A 15252-nucleotide genomic window follows, 5' to 3' on the forward strand; every position below is an offset into this window, starting at 1 on the left:
GCTTCCCTTGCGATCTCCCAGAATTTATTTATATGGGAATACCCTCAGATTTGTAAAAATTAATGAACCTGTTCAAGTGATAGCATTCTCTGCATTAATTTTCTACAGTATTCCGAGTTCTCCTCTTCAAATTGGTAGCTACTCAGATGGGTGGAAAGAAAGCTGTGATGACAGAACTGTAATGTCTTTGTTAATGTAATCTACTTGAAATTATTAATATGGAAAAAATCCCTTTAGAAAGGGGAAATTACAGAAAATTGTAGCAGTGAACTGGCACAAATGTGTAGAGTATCCAAACCAACATGAAATTTTGAGGTTTAAACCATGCACTTCCATGTGACCAAACAGCTGCTATTAAATGGAAGCACAAAACTGGAGTACTTCTAAAATGGTGGACAGGCACTTTGTAGAAGCAGCAGAACATGGCTGCTGGACTTTCATCATCCAAGAGGCATTTATCAGTCATGCAAAGCCTAAGAAATGAACTAGATGAGATTTACTTATGCCCTGTAAGTCTCCTTCTGTCCCATACATACCATTTCTCTCCTAGCAGCCACTTCAAAAACTACAATTTGAAGACTAGGTAATGATAGAAAGATTTTCAACTTACAGCTCTCAGCTTTTAATTATTTACAGCATAGCTAAACATACATCATCTGCATTCAAGTTCCTTTCTGTTCTCTTTAATTCTAGAGTTTGCATCCAGTTACGGTAATTTCATGAAGTCTTTAATGAAGATCTCTAATATGGCTTTATATCACCACAGAGAAACAGCTTCTTTTACTGAAAAAGTTACCAAGACTCAACCAGAGCCAATTCTTCTGACCTCAGCAAAATTCTGAAGAAGAGATCTAGTATTTGTCAGGCTGGTATGTATCACTCAGTAGAGCTTTGTAGAAAGCACCAAGATGTTACTGAAATATTACATTTATATGATCACGAGTGATCGTTTTTGCACCACTGTGAAGTTTATCACTGTATTTCGAGGTTTTGAATTTTAATATCCAAAACATACTCACTCCCAAACTACAGAATACATTGCAAAAGCTAAAGATCTGTGCCAAGAGCCATGAGCTAGAGCTAGTAAATACAAGTTTCAGCTGAATAAAATTAGCCTGTCAGATTAACACTTGTATTTCCTATTCAACATTCAATTTATTTAATGAATGTCACACAAAATCTTTTCATCAGACTACTCACAGTAATTGTTATATCCCACACGATTAAAAAATAAATCTATCCCCTATTTAAACAGATTTGCTTTTTTCCCCAGTAGCTTTGTAGTTGTGGCTTATCTTTATTTTACAGAATGAGATGTGTTAAGTCCAGTACAGCCTATGTCACGTAACACAAGCCTTGCATCATAGGTCCATGACTCCTTCACCAAAAGATTGGCAACTTCTCATTTCAAGTACCAGGAACGCATACCTCCTTTTACAGCATAAGGTGAGGTCAGCTCTAAAGCCATGTACCTGACATCAGATTCCTTCTTGGGAGTAAGTTAATAAAGTATTTTGGCAAAGATGACATATCACTACACCGATATTTTTCCAGATAAGCCATCAAGTGCTACAAATTAGTTCTATGAGACTATTTAATATGGTTTGTATCACCACAGAGAAACAGCTTCCCCTATCAGAAGCAGCACATTCTTCTACCAGAGCACATTCTTCTGCCTTTTCAATCCTCTTCAGTATGGGGTAGGGTGGTCATGAACTTAAAACTTCCCCCAAACTCCCAGTAGCGTGCATCTGGCTGCTGCGGTCTAAGCTAAAAATCAAGCTGCCATTTACTAGACGAAAAGACACTGTTTTTACAAGAAAAGGCAGCTCCAAAGAGCTCACAAAAGTAACAAGGGACATTTAAAACTGTTTTTATTGTATCTATTTAGCCCAACATCATCATGATGATATAGGAAATATGTCAGACCATTAAGATCAAAGTGCTCAATGTCACTCAGGTCAGTCAAGATGACTCTGCTCTTAAGCACTGTATTTTCTTATCATTATTTCTTTAAGAGCAGGTCAACTAGAAGTTACAGCTTTAAACATTTGAAGAGTTAACATTAGGAATATAAGTCTTAAGTTTGACAAATTCAATCCCATTATTACTACCAGACTTTTACGTGAATCAGGCTGGTCTTGCCTTTATCGTAACAAGATTGTGCAATACCTGGTGATTTTGACCCTCTAAATTGAAAATTCACTTGGGATTTCAAGTACATTCTGCTGTTCTTCTCAAGGTACCAAACAATTTCTAACACAAACGTCTAATTCTCAAAACTTCCCATCATACAACTATACAATGAAGTTCTCGAACATACGTAACAGCCTTGTTTGATAGCTGTGGCTTGCTGCAGGACATCCGTGATGTATGATACATGTCTATTACCTAGAAATGATACCTGAATTTTGCCTTGCATATCAGCAGTGACTTACTGCTGATGAAGGTTTATTACAACCTAGAGACATGTTTAAGAAGCTTATGCAATATTGGTATACGACTCCTTTTATATGACCAGGCTGAAGCCTTCATCCAAGCCAAAAAGAACAGCTGCACTCAAGCAGGGCTTCACAAGATGTGTATTAAGTTATTATGATAAATTATGTATTTTTTTAAAGCAAATTATCAAGAGTATTTCTGAGAATCCCGGTACACGTCTTCATGAAGATGCCTTATGCTTTGAGGTCCTGCATACGTACTGAAGGATATTAGCATGGCAAACTGTGAAAAGGAACCAGTTAAGACAGGCAAACAAGATGCCCTACTTTTAATTACAGTAATGTAAGCCTGACTCAAAAGTAACATGTTGCTCTGTCTCTAAATGTAGAACCTTAAAGTGTACCAAAAAAAAATACAAATCAAACCTTAGAAAGCAGATTTGTTTATCCTGCAAGAGGGAGAGCAGGTACTTCGTAACGACTGGGTGCAGGTTTAGGCTTTTAGAGTTAAAATTTACCCTGAACAGAGAATTTCTGAGTTTACTGCATAAAAATATTTTATTGGAAAGGAAAAGCTTCAGAGTGTCATTTGCTAACGAACCAGTACTTTGAACTGAAGGAAAAGCACTTCTGAAGCCTGACTGGACTCAATGTCCTTAGTGGAGATGGCAATCCTCATAAGCAGAGCTCTATTTTACATGTTGACATGGTCATTTCAGATTCGTAAAAATAAGTCTTACTTATGACTGACCATAAAAATCTTAGATGATGTGTAAGGAGACATTACCATTACTGTATTTAGTACATACAAACATTTTTCAAATGCATTAAAACTTGAAAGAAAATTCAACACGGTAAAACACTGTAGCTTCAATGTTCAATGTTTATTTTGGTAAAAACATTATTTCCAGGATAATTATTTAAAAAAAAAAAAAAAAGAAGAAGAAGAGGACTAAAAAAGAGAAAACAAACCAAAAATCACACACTGGAAAACAAACCAATACAACACAGTGTAACATACCTGGTAAGCACAGTACAGAATTTTGCTCAAGGACTTTTACCCAGCCATCTGAATCTTTGGAAGCAAGAACAATATCCAGCCAATAGCCTTTAAAGAGAAAACAAAACCAGGTTTGTCTGAAAACAAAGGTAAGTACAGATTTTACCTACCATTCTAAAGTTCTCAACATTTTCCAATCATAAGTTTAATAAGAATTTTACCTACGTTACAAAAACCTAATAACCTACCCTTGCTAAGCATTAGCAAAAACAAGTAACAAGCTCCCTAAACATCCTTCTACACAAATACCTGAAGTTTGGGGTTATTACTGTCAGATACATATCCTAGAATATCCCTAAGTGTTAATGCTACAAAATCATTAAGTACAAAACCCAAACAACTGTTAAAGTTCAATGCAGGTTTTCACTGGGGCAACGGGACACATGGCACTTCTGGGTTTATATGAAAATACTGCCACTTCACACCAAATTCAGTGCATATCTGTGTATATTCCTTTCCAACCCTAACTATTCTATGATTCTGTATGTATATCAAAAAAACAGCCTTAAACTAAAATATAAACTTAAGTAGCAACAAACCCACCACATTTTTTAGGACAGTCTGGTGGAAAAAAAAACAGCCTTTTAAAAAGTCCAGATAATTTATAAAATGTGTTCCTAACAATTTAAAAATAAGATTTTTTCTTCCTGTCTCCACAGAAGCAAAAAGGCAAATCCCAAGATTAAAAAAATAACAAGGAAATTAAGGTACTGCCACAAGTTATAATCACTCTTACCTAAGAAAAGAAGGTACAAACGATTCTTCTGGAAGCCAGTCAGGAAATAAGGAATTCATGGAATTCTACCTAAAAAAAAGAAAGTATGGAAATAGTCAGCATTTTGCTTTAAAAAGCAGAACAAGTCAGATGCTAAAAATTTACGGATCTTTACGTAATTATTAAGTTAGGAAAAACTTATGATAACAGTAACTGTATCTTTAGAACTCTAAAAATAAAAGTACGGGCGCCTGTCATACTTGGCTGTAGAGAAACACTGAAGAGTGGCTAACATACAACATCCATGATCTGTGTTTTTGCAGTCTGCTCTTCTGTCTCCCATTGATTTTGAAGGACTTAAGAGCAAATGTCTGGACAATTTGAGCTTTTTTTAAGAACAATTTACCACACAATATCTCTCACTCCTTGTACCTTTTATTAATATTCAAGTCTTTAGAAGTAGGCTATGCAAAATTAAATAAAACCTATAGTGATAGCAAACTAATTTTAAAATGGCTTCTGTCATCAGCTTCTGTGAATTTTAAGACAGAAGTTACTTGATCTCCCCCTCAAAAAAGACATCTCTCTTTTGTCCTTCAGAATCCAATTCTGAAGCCTTCAGCTGCTTTCACCTTTCATCAAATCCCAAACTATACTCTTTAAAAGAGGGAACACCAGCTTTGCACTACCTCTAGCCAACTTTTTTTGCCTTTTGTGAAAAGGCTTAACGTTTTATTTTGCAGCACTATTTCATACTCTAGAGGTCTGAATCATTCTGTTAATAAGTGGGTAATTTAAAAAACATTTTAGCCTCATTTAAATTCCTACACCTTTAAAAAAGCAGAACCATTAAAAAATACAGTAAGAAAAGCACTTCATTTTCAGAGACACTTAGCTGTAATTTCATTTTCACTGGCTGAAGTAAGTCAAAGCTGTTTAAAACATTACCCCTGATATATGTATGTTTTCTTAAATACAGCAGACACCCACCTAAAGCTAGAACTTTCTTTTCAGCAAAGTGTGCATGTCAGAACCTGTTCTACACTGCAGAACTGTTGCTGGGATTATAAAACCACCATAATCCAAATCCAAAATAAAGATAGCGAACACTGTGCATAAAGGTGATAGAAGTCCAACTACTGCTGCAACTTGCCTTTGTATTTCCAAACCAACCAAAAAAAAGACAACTTTCATAGCTGCAATGACGGATTCGTATTTGCAGAGCAAGTCCTGAAAAATGTAGATTTACCTCCAACTGAAGCATTTAAAACCTGCACGGAGTTTTATACTCCCGCACGAACGCACACACCAGATAAATCCAACAAACACGTCTATACACAACCTCCAATTCAAACTAAAGTTCTTATTTACCTCTTACTCTAACTAGGGCCACTTTCTGAACATTCAGAATTAGAATTTTACCCTTAAATCGGCAACTGCCGAATGCGAGCCAACGCAAAACGAACACCGGGCATTCCATTTAAACTTGCGTTTTTACGAAGTCTTGCGATAGGTGTTGTACAACTTCTAAATTATTAAACATCGAAACGACGATAAAAATGCTACAGAAACGGAAAACACCGCAAGACCCCTCAAAAATACCTAAACTGAACACTAAAAACTGACACCAAATAAACGCCTTTTAAAAGCTTTTAATGTCACACACAAACCCTTTCGCTTCTCACGTAATTCGTATTTAAAAAACTACCTTTTCTTCTCGTAGCGTTGTCTAAATCACAACTGTAGTATTTTGCCAACTTTAAACTGCAGACTCGGCATCACCGAGCTTTGTTTTTTAAAAGCTTTTAAGTTTTTGCATCGCCGTCTCATTTGCAAAATCATCCTGCACGTAATTCTTCAGAGTTTTCTTTAAAGTTCGGCACCTAAGCTACTGTTTTTCAAGCGAAGTAAATTTCTATCTGTTGTTTCAAGTGAAGTATTAAGCTGTCTCAATCCGCAGCCTGCTTTTTTTTCTTCTTACTGGTTTACAAAGAGTTAAAAGCCAACACCCCACAGAAAAACACCAAGTTTTATTTTTAAGAAAAAAAGGACATGGCGTCTTTGTTCTCACAAACTACGAAAACATATTCCCATCTGAGCAGCAATGGGCAACAAATGCTCTTTAAACAGGCTTGGGGCTAAACATTTAACTGATGATGTAGTACAGTCTTCACCTCTCCCCCCCCCTTTACTGCTGCAATGGAGTTACAAGCTGGTTTGCAGATGCCCCCCTTCCACGCTGCACTGGAGAGGAACAGGTCTGCAGCCCCCCCATTCCCCACTACTGCACTGGGGAGCCCGCCTGTAGCTGCCCCCGTCTCCGTGCTGCAATGGGGGGGGGGACAGGGAGTGCGGAGCCCCCTCGGTGCTGCATGAACAAGGGGGAGGGGGAGCACTCTGCAGCCCGGGAGCCGAGTGTCAGCGGGGCGGCCGCCGAGCCGGGCTCCCTCTGCGGCACCCCTTTTCTCCCGCCGCTCCCTCCATAAACTGCACGGCTCCCCCCGCACCCGAAAAGGGTCACGGAGACCAAGAGGGGTCCCCAAGGTTCCCCTCATGAGCAACGGGGGGGGGGGGGGCAGGGAGAGGCACGCGCCCCCTCCCCCTCCCAGCTCCAAGGACATTTTGTTTTTCCTCCCAAGGACAAAGGACAATGAGAAGCGAGAAGACTCCGGCACTTACCGGCAAAGAGCAGCCCGTCGGCAGGCAACGCGGGCCCGGAGAACGGGGCGCTGCTCCCCTCCTCGCCCGGCCAGCGGCGAAGGACGGCCCCGCGCCCGCGCGGCGAGGGAGAGGCGCGGGCAGAGCTCCGGAGCCCGGCGCCATTGCCCTCCGCCCGTCGGCAGGCTCACAAGGCAGCCCTGCTCGCCGCCCTCCTTCACCCCAGAGCCCCCAAAGTGCCGGGCCGGACTTAGACCCCAGATCTCCTCATACTTCAGCCCTCGGACTGCCGGGGCAACCCTCGCCAGCTTGCACCGATATAGGGCCCCTTACGTTGGGTTAAGAACCCCTCACTTAACGGCACGGTTTGCAGTCCACCTCACCACACAAGTGCCGCAAAAGCCCAGCACAAACTGACCTGGGCTCCCTCTGCGTTATCCCCCGAAGCCCCTCCGGAGCAAAGCGGCAGCAGTAATTAAGCACCCTCCTGCCTGCAGCATCAATCCCAGTCCTCATTAGCACCTCTGAAAAACACCACAGGCACCTAAATAAAACTAGGCATAACGCCTTTTTTTAAAACCAACTCTTAGAAACTGCCTGGTGTGCCAACCTCACCAGGACACTGCTTCCTATTTTGACTACTGCCATGGAAACCACTTTAGATAGCGACACCGCAGAGGGGCATCCCCCACAATCTTGGTCACTGTCATAAACGTGTCCCCAGACAGCCAGTTACGATGTTCCTCTGCAAGAAGTACACCCAGCGAGCATGACAGAAGAGCATAATTAATATTTAACATACTTCAGTCACTTTGAATGATATGCATGCCTTTCTCCTTTTATTTGCACAGCTTCTGCCATTAAAAGCTGAGAGAAAGGTGGCCTGTTCTTCCTTTTTTATACTAATAATGTAGGTAGTTATGACGGTACTTAAACCAAAAATGCTTAAAATTATATGGAAGGTCTCAGGAGCTACCCTGTCACTTGAAATCATGCAGTTGGACTTCAGCAACAATCTCCTGAGATGGGTGCTGCAAAACCCAGCAGCAGATGGTCATCTGAAAAGAACTGATCATTGATATCCCTGAGAAGAGCTATGTATTTCCTTTCAAAACACATAGAAGAGCAAAGCTTTTCTCTGTAGGGATGGTGGTGGTCTGCATAAGGGTACCCCAGCACTAGAGCCCCCAGCCAAAGAATCAACAGCAGATACAGCTTCTCACTGGAAAAGGGCTAAAGGCAATTCCCCCCCCCCCCCGACACACACACACACACAAGAAGAATTATTGAAGTTGTGGTCTATGGAGATCATGGATAGCATGAAGCCTGTTTGGCAACTTGATTCCCATTCAGAATTACTCTGCTGTCAGTGTAACTACTCACATATAACTCTATGTAAAGGTGTTTGCATGGACAGAACTGAGATGCTATCCCCCTTGGAAAACCACCAACAGTGAGGAAAGGGGAAAGGCAACCAAGGATATGGAACTAGATAAAAGTAGGGCACAGCAAAAGCACTTCTACTTACGTTGGCATTTTCAGCCAACACTGCAAGGGATGACTTCACAGCAAGGACGAAGATTAGAGGGTCAGTGTACAATTGCCAGCCTTTCCATCGTTTCTTCCCAGAATACAAATACCTTTCTAGAACAGAAAAAATAAATACATAAAGTGTCATCAGTTGCAATAGCTACTTGAAGGGCAGAAAAGAGACCAGGCATTCAAGGCATTGTTGCACTCTTACAGAGTACTGTGATTCCAGCCAGAAGAGTTTAACAAGAGATTCAGAGCAGCACTGTGGAGAAGGGCTTGGGGGTGCTGGTCGATGAGAAAATGAACATGAGCCGGCAGTGTGCGCTTGCAGCCCAGAAAGCAACCGTATCCTGGGCTGCATCAAAAGGAACGTGACCAGCAGGTCGAAGGAGGTGATCCTGCCCCTCTACTCTGCTCTTGTGAGACCTCACCTGGAGTATTGTGTGCAGTTCTGGTGTCCTCAACATAAAAAGGACATGGAACTGTTGGAACGAGTCCAGAGAAGGGCCACGAGGATGATCAGGGGACTGGAGCACCTCCTGTATGAAGATGGGCTGAGAAAGTTGGGGCTGTTCAGCCTGGAGAAGAGAAGGCTGCGTGGAGACCTCATAGCAGCCTTCCAGTATCTGAAGGGGGCCTGTAGGGATGCTGGGGATGGACTCTTCATTAGGGACTGTAGTGATAGGACAAGGGGTAACAGGTTCAAACTTAAACAGGGGAAGTTTAGATTGAATATAAGAAGGAAATTCTTTCCTGTTAGGGTGGTGAGGCACTGGAATGGGTTGCCCAAGGAAGCTGTGAATGCTCCATCTCTGGCGGTGTTCAAGGCCAGGTTGGACAGAGCCTTGGGTGGCATGGTTTAGTGGGAGGTGTCCCTGCCCATGGCAGGGGGACTGGAACTGGATGATCTTAAGGTCCCTTCCAACCCTATCTATCCTATGATTCTATGATTCCAAGATTGTAACTGAACAAGACATAACTTCTATGCTCAAACTACTATCCGATTTTCTCTAACTATACTAGCCTGCCTGACTAGTACAATAGACTATTCCTCTTAAAAAAATATTCAGGTACATTTACAGAAATGCTTCTGAAAGTCACTTGCTGTATTGGTGCTACATGTAAAAAAAACCTCCTGGAAGTTTAATATCCAGATTAAATATATTCACTGCTGCTCTTTTGCTTCCTGGCCACCAAGGCCTACAGCAGCTACAGAAAACCTTACACAAGTACCCAGTACCTCTTCTGTTTCTTGGCCTCATGCGAGTTGTATGTGTGTGAACATACACACGTACGGTCACTCTCTCAGAGCCATGGCACTCAGATAGCTCTGCTGTTCATGTACCAGTAACAGTCAGTTTGCACTCTTGTCTCCTAACGAACAGTGCTAGCCTCCTTTTTCACATTTTTATCTGCCGTGGTCAGCTCTGTATAAACACAACATTCTCATTCTTACTGCCTCTGTGGTTACCCCATATTTTTCCCCTTCTAAATTCAGCATTTCTACCCAACTGCAAATTCCTCCACTCAGTTTATTTCTTCTGCTTTAGAAGACATGCTTTCTTGCTCTGTGTATCATTACACCAAATACTTCAACCATATTTTATGATCCACGTGTCTGATAATAATAAGACAACTTAATGTTTCCATTACTAATTTGGGAACTATTTTCCGAGACTGCATCTGTGGCTAGAATTCCACACAACCTCGCCTTCTGGTACTCACTCTAACTATTTTCTTATATAACCTTTTTTCCTTTCCCTCAGCTCCCATGAAGATTGTTATCACCCCTTAGGACAACATGCAAAAGCAAATGGTAATATCACAGGTCAGTGGCCTTTCCCTGCCTGCCCCAACATGCCCTTTGTACCAAGAGGATACCAAAAGATTAGTGAAGAATCTTCTTTTCAATACATGAGGTGCAAATGTAGCATACAGTGGTTTGGAGACACAAATAAAACAGAAAGGCCAGAGATCTGACACCAATATTTGACATAATGGTTAAATATTGCCTTTTGAAGTGGAAAACGGGAATCTAAACAAGATTAAGAGATGTGCGCGATGTCACCAAAGTTTTGTTCAACCAAAACTCTATCACTTTGAAGGAGAAATCAGCAACAATTTTCTAGGCCCCCAGCCAAACATAATAGTTTGGATTATTTCGATAGAGAATATGCAAACAGGATATCAAATGCCCTTTGAACGCAGCAAGCTGGTTTGTGGTAGGCATTTAACTTCCTGCAGACTGGGTGTTCACAGAATTTGTCACTTTGTCCCAAATGAAATAGAGCTCTGTTTTCTAACTTTATATGTAACCTGTAATATGTTGCTAAACCAAACAATCTGCTTTCCAACCCCCCCTTCTGTTTCCTTCCTCTGTAACTCCCTATTTAAATCACAGTAATTGTACAGTCAGATTCAAATTACCTTCTATCACACTTCTGAAAACCTGGGATTTTGGGGCAGTATTCTAGGAGTCAGCTCGTGCTATTCATTCTCCTCTGGGTCTGGAACTGGAATTCAAATCCAGACTTTTGTTCCAGCCTGTGCTGAATAACTGCAAATACATCTATCTACACACAGAGACAGAACTTCTACATATGCCCTTTTTTATTGCTGGGATTTAACACCGAAAACTAAGATGATGTTAATATGGTGGTTTTGCTAGCACTAATATGGTGCTCATGTTTAGAGTGATGAGCCTTGTGAGCAGCAAGACCTAATTATTTATGACCAAAATAATTAGAAACAAATTTTTATCAGTGTCATAAGCATATGGTAAGGAAAAAACATCTTTCAGTCTGCTAAGCCAAACTCCAGTGCTTTTCTGACTTATTCAAAATGAAGCAACTTTAACCAAGATTCAGCTCTTTTTATTTCTGTTCTCAAAGAAAAATAAGTTATAATAAAACAGTAGAGAGATGTAATGGAAGTGAGAAATGGAACCACTGTCTCTTGTGGGGTGTAACAGTCTTTCCTCAACGAATTTTTAACCTGCTGGCCACAACGCATCAAAGAATCAGTTCTGTTTCTGTACACATGATCTTGTGGCCTGATCTCACATTTTAGATCTCCTGAACAACTTACCCATCTCGCTACTTCAGTTTTGCATGAGTTCCTGTTTATAAAGGGGAAATAAAAGACGACTAACTATTGAGATAGACTAGTGAGAGGATTATTGTTCTTATTAACTTGACTATAGACATATATTTTTCCTGAGAAATCAAGTCCACTTTTCTTAGAGAGGTTTAAAACTTGACATTCTTTGTTATTATTACAGAACATCTTCAAATGATTCCTTGCTGCCATCTTAAATGTAAGAAATAGTAACCATCTCAGTCACACTGTATTTGGTCAATATCTAACATACAGTGATTGCCTTAAATGGCAGTCTTGGAAGTACAGGAAAAGTGGGAAAGATACAGTAGCCCTTATTTATATACTTAAATAAATTTAAGTAAATTTATACACTTAAATAAAACCTCTAGACTGCTTCAAACTTAGAGAATGGCAAGGCTTGGTAAACTTTTATCAGAAAACTGGGACATTGTAAAAAAAAAAAAACAAAACCAAAACCAACTTGACCATTTTGCCTGTACCTGCTTAGACACTGGGATTTATACAAGTGCTCACAAGGTATCACACATCTCCTCACATGGAAAAGAATGATGCAACTTCACTTATTACTGAAATCACCTTTGAAAGCAACTAAGAAACTAATGTGCACCTTCCCCGGAACTTTTAATACTTGCAGCCACAGCATGCAAAAGCAGGTTCTGTGACCTGACTTACATGCTTTAACTTCTCTGTACTGATGAAGTTTGTTGCTTGGAAACTTGCAGGACTGGAAACATAAAGGATTAGACATATGGGCTGGGGTTTAAATATATTTAAAAGGTAGAAGCTGCAAACAATGCGCTTTATCTTACCATTCTGTCTGTAAATACGGTCATGGCAGTGTCCTGCTGAGCTGGGAGATGGTTGTAGTTCTATAAAGAGTCTGTAAAAGAAAAAGCATTGGCAAGATAAAGAGCCATACCCAATTTTATATTTCAAAACAAAGATACTGTTCTCCCGTTCCCTAATATATCACAGAATTATCACGTAAAGAGTCAGAAGTAAACATTATAACTTTTAAGCAAAATCTTCAGAATATTTGGATTTTAGAGCTGTGGAAAAAAACAACTAAAAACCACACTACATTTTAGACTACAAAATTCATAACAATTTCATTGTGGGTTTTTGTATTAACATGGATATTTTGGAATTCTGGCATGATTATTTCCTTGTGCAGATTCAAAGTTCACTTTCCAAAGGCATTCCTCTGTCCATCCTTGAAATTTATTCACTACAGACATGAGCCAGTAAAGCTTGATTGCTCAATTAATACAGTCAGAAAAAGGGAAAAAGATTTAGCACAAATGTGTTTACACCTCAAAATCATAGAATCATAGAATAGTCAGGGTTGGAAAGGACCTTAAGATCATCTAGTTACAACCCCCCTGCCGTGAGCAGGGACACCTTATGCTAAATCATATCACCCAAGGCCAAAATCAAGGACAAACAAAACCCAAAACACCCCCAAAACACTATAAGCTCCGAGTTTTCATTTTCTACTAACTCTCCATTTTAGTTCTGGTGAAGACTTTGGAAAGTTTAGATGAGGAGCATAACAAGTAGTACACCTCAGTAAATCCCCTCAGAGGTTTGGAGGCAAAGAGCTTCATACAAGCCTTGCAAACATGATGAATTTTGCTCAAATTGAACAAGATAAATTACAGCTACTCTAGAACGAAAAGAAAAACAACCCGGGCCTCCAAAGCCGCAAGTATGGAATGGGGATTTTAATTTCAAGCAAGTTTCAAGCCTGTTTCCATAACGATTTTCATTCTTGTCTCTTGTGTGCAGGTAGCACCGTAGGGCATTTTATTGATTGCTATATAATAGTTGACAAAATGATGCATTATTCAGCAAATTGCCCCATGCAGTGAAAAGAAAATGTGATTTTTTTTTTCTGAAACCTTACAAGTATATATTTTATTTTATAGACAACCTGACAAAGCACTGAACCACCCTGTTGTAAAGTTCTCTATATAAAAAAGAGAAGACCCCTTCTGTTTGTAGCTAGAAACAAACTTCTTCATATTTGTCAATACTTGTTAGATGCGAGATCCAATCAGTGTGATGTAGTGATACTGTATCAGGGACACACTTGGATTAGAATGTCACCCGAACAGAAATAGCTTGTGTCAGACTGATGTTTCCCATGAGCTTTTATATTTTCTTCCTAGAGTCAATTCACTATAAACTGGCTCCTGCCAGAGCTTTACCCAGCTAGGAGAGCTCATCAGCCCAGGGAATAGAGCAGTTTTGTGCATGTCAGGCATGTCATCCGTCTAAACTCTAGAATTGGCAGCTTTAACTATTGCAGGCAACTGATCTGCATGTTGAAACCATTACTGTTTCTCCCTGACCAAGCCATTAAAGGTGATAATCTTGTCTCAGCTTGAAATCATTCACAGTGTTTGGGGTTTGTTTTTTTTTCTAGTAGTCAAAGATTAGTATTAGAAGGTGAGCTGGTGAGAAAACAGCAGCAGCCCAAGGAAAAACACTGTTGGTATAGTCCTGTCACAAAATGAGGTCAATGGCACAATTAAAGCAGCAGGACATCTTGGGCAAGGCATCCACAGCACTTGATCACTGTCTGAAAAACATCACACTAAAACTTTACTGCAGTTTCACCCAGTGGAAGATCCAAACAAGGTTCTGCATGCCCAAAATGTGACTTAGAGTCTTCAAGATTTAATAGTGGATTTAACAAGAAGCTGCTACCTCTCTCTACAAATTGTTTTGAGGTCTAGAAACATTTAATGGCAAAAGCTTGATCTCTTCGTATTACTCCAAGCACATGGTCTTAAATTACGTGCCTGTGCCTTTAATTCAGCGCTGAGTAATTACATTCAGGTCAGTGGAATCACTCCAGGTTTTTCTTGGTGTGTCTAAACTGCATGTTATCCTAAGGATCTGGAAGCATATGAAGTGAATTTAGGAATTCACGTGTATGTCAGTACTTGGAAAACGCAACTGAAATGAACTAACCCAGTCCATAGAAGGGAAGGAGGACATAAAACAGAGGTCTAAATTTCAAGAGGAAGAGCAAGCATGTAGTTTTGCACATGAAGGTGTAATTGCAAAAGGAATAATGTAAATCAAACAGTGCTAGGTACTTCACCTCTTACTCATCTCCTTCAGCGTACGTTTAAAACGTTTCAATAAAACAGAATATTGACTCTCAAGAGACCAAATGTTAGATTGAGTAGAAGAAAATAGGCCAAAATAAAATACATTTAATTGGGAAACTATCTAAAATTTTCTTGTAACAAGCCACACACATTAGTGGTATTAAACACTACAACCGAACACTCTGCAGTAGTGTGTAAGGTAAAGGAGACCATACAACATTTGGTGAAAAGCTATGGGGAACACAGGTTTGTAAGGGTAGCATATAAAGTCAAATGCTTGAATAATTTAGAATTCCACCATGAACAAAAATGAAAAACTAGGGCTTTAATAACTGGCCTCTTTTTTTCACTTAAACTCCAATTATTAAGATATTGTGCTCCTGGCTGGCATATGAGGTGCAGATAATGAACAGTCAGGGACGCTGCTTTTGCTGTATGAATGAAACCTGTTCTAGTCAAAAGATTAATAAAGGATTATCTTTCTATCTATACATATACACACACTCTCTAAAGATAATGAAAACTGGAACCAAAGCTGAAGTCTATTCAAGTGATGTTAATAAAATTGAATTAAAGAGAAAATATAACCTAATTAAGAGGTTC

General features: G+C 39.9%; 1 protein-coding gene across 3 annotated transcripts in view; it reads right to left on the reverse strand.

Annotated features, from left to right (window-relative positions):
• Nucleotides 1–6140, reverse strand: part of CHD2 (chromodomain helicase DNA binding protein 2) — a 64900-nt gene extending 58760 nt beyond the window's left edge. For 2 of the 3 annotated variants that reach the window (XM_057418784.1, XM_057419023.1), the window contains exon 1: nt 3463–3644. The gene's annotated coding sequence lies outside the window, so the exon portion shown is untranslated. Of the gene's footprint in view, nt 1–3462; nt 3645–4237; nt 4307–5924 lie in introns of those variants that run through there. The other variant, XM_057418630.1, reaches the window with a different exon arrangement.
• Nucleotides 6141–15252: the final 9112 nt, after the last annotated feature.

This window comes from Pezoporus wallicus, unplaced genomic scaffold (genome assembly GCF_028554395.1).
Source record: "Pezoporus wallicus isolate ANWC-B61680 ecotype Strahan unplaced genomic scaffold, APGP_CSIRO_Pwel_v1 contig_3952, whole genome shotgun sequence".
NCBI lineage: Eukaryota > Metazoa > Chordata > Aves > Psittaciformes > Psittacidae > Pezoporus > Pezoporus wallicus.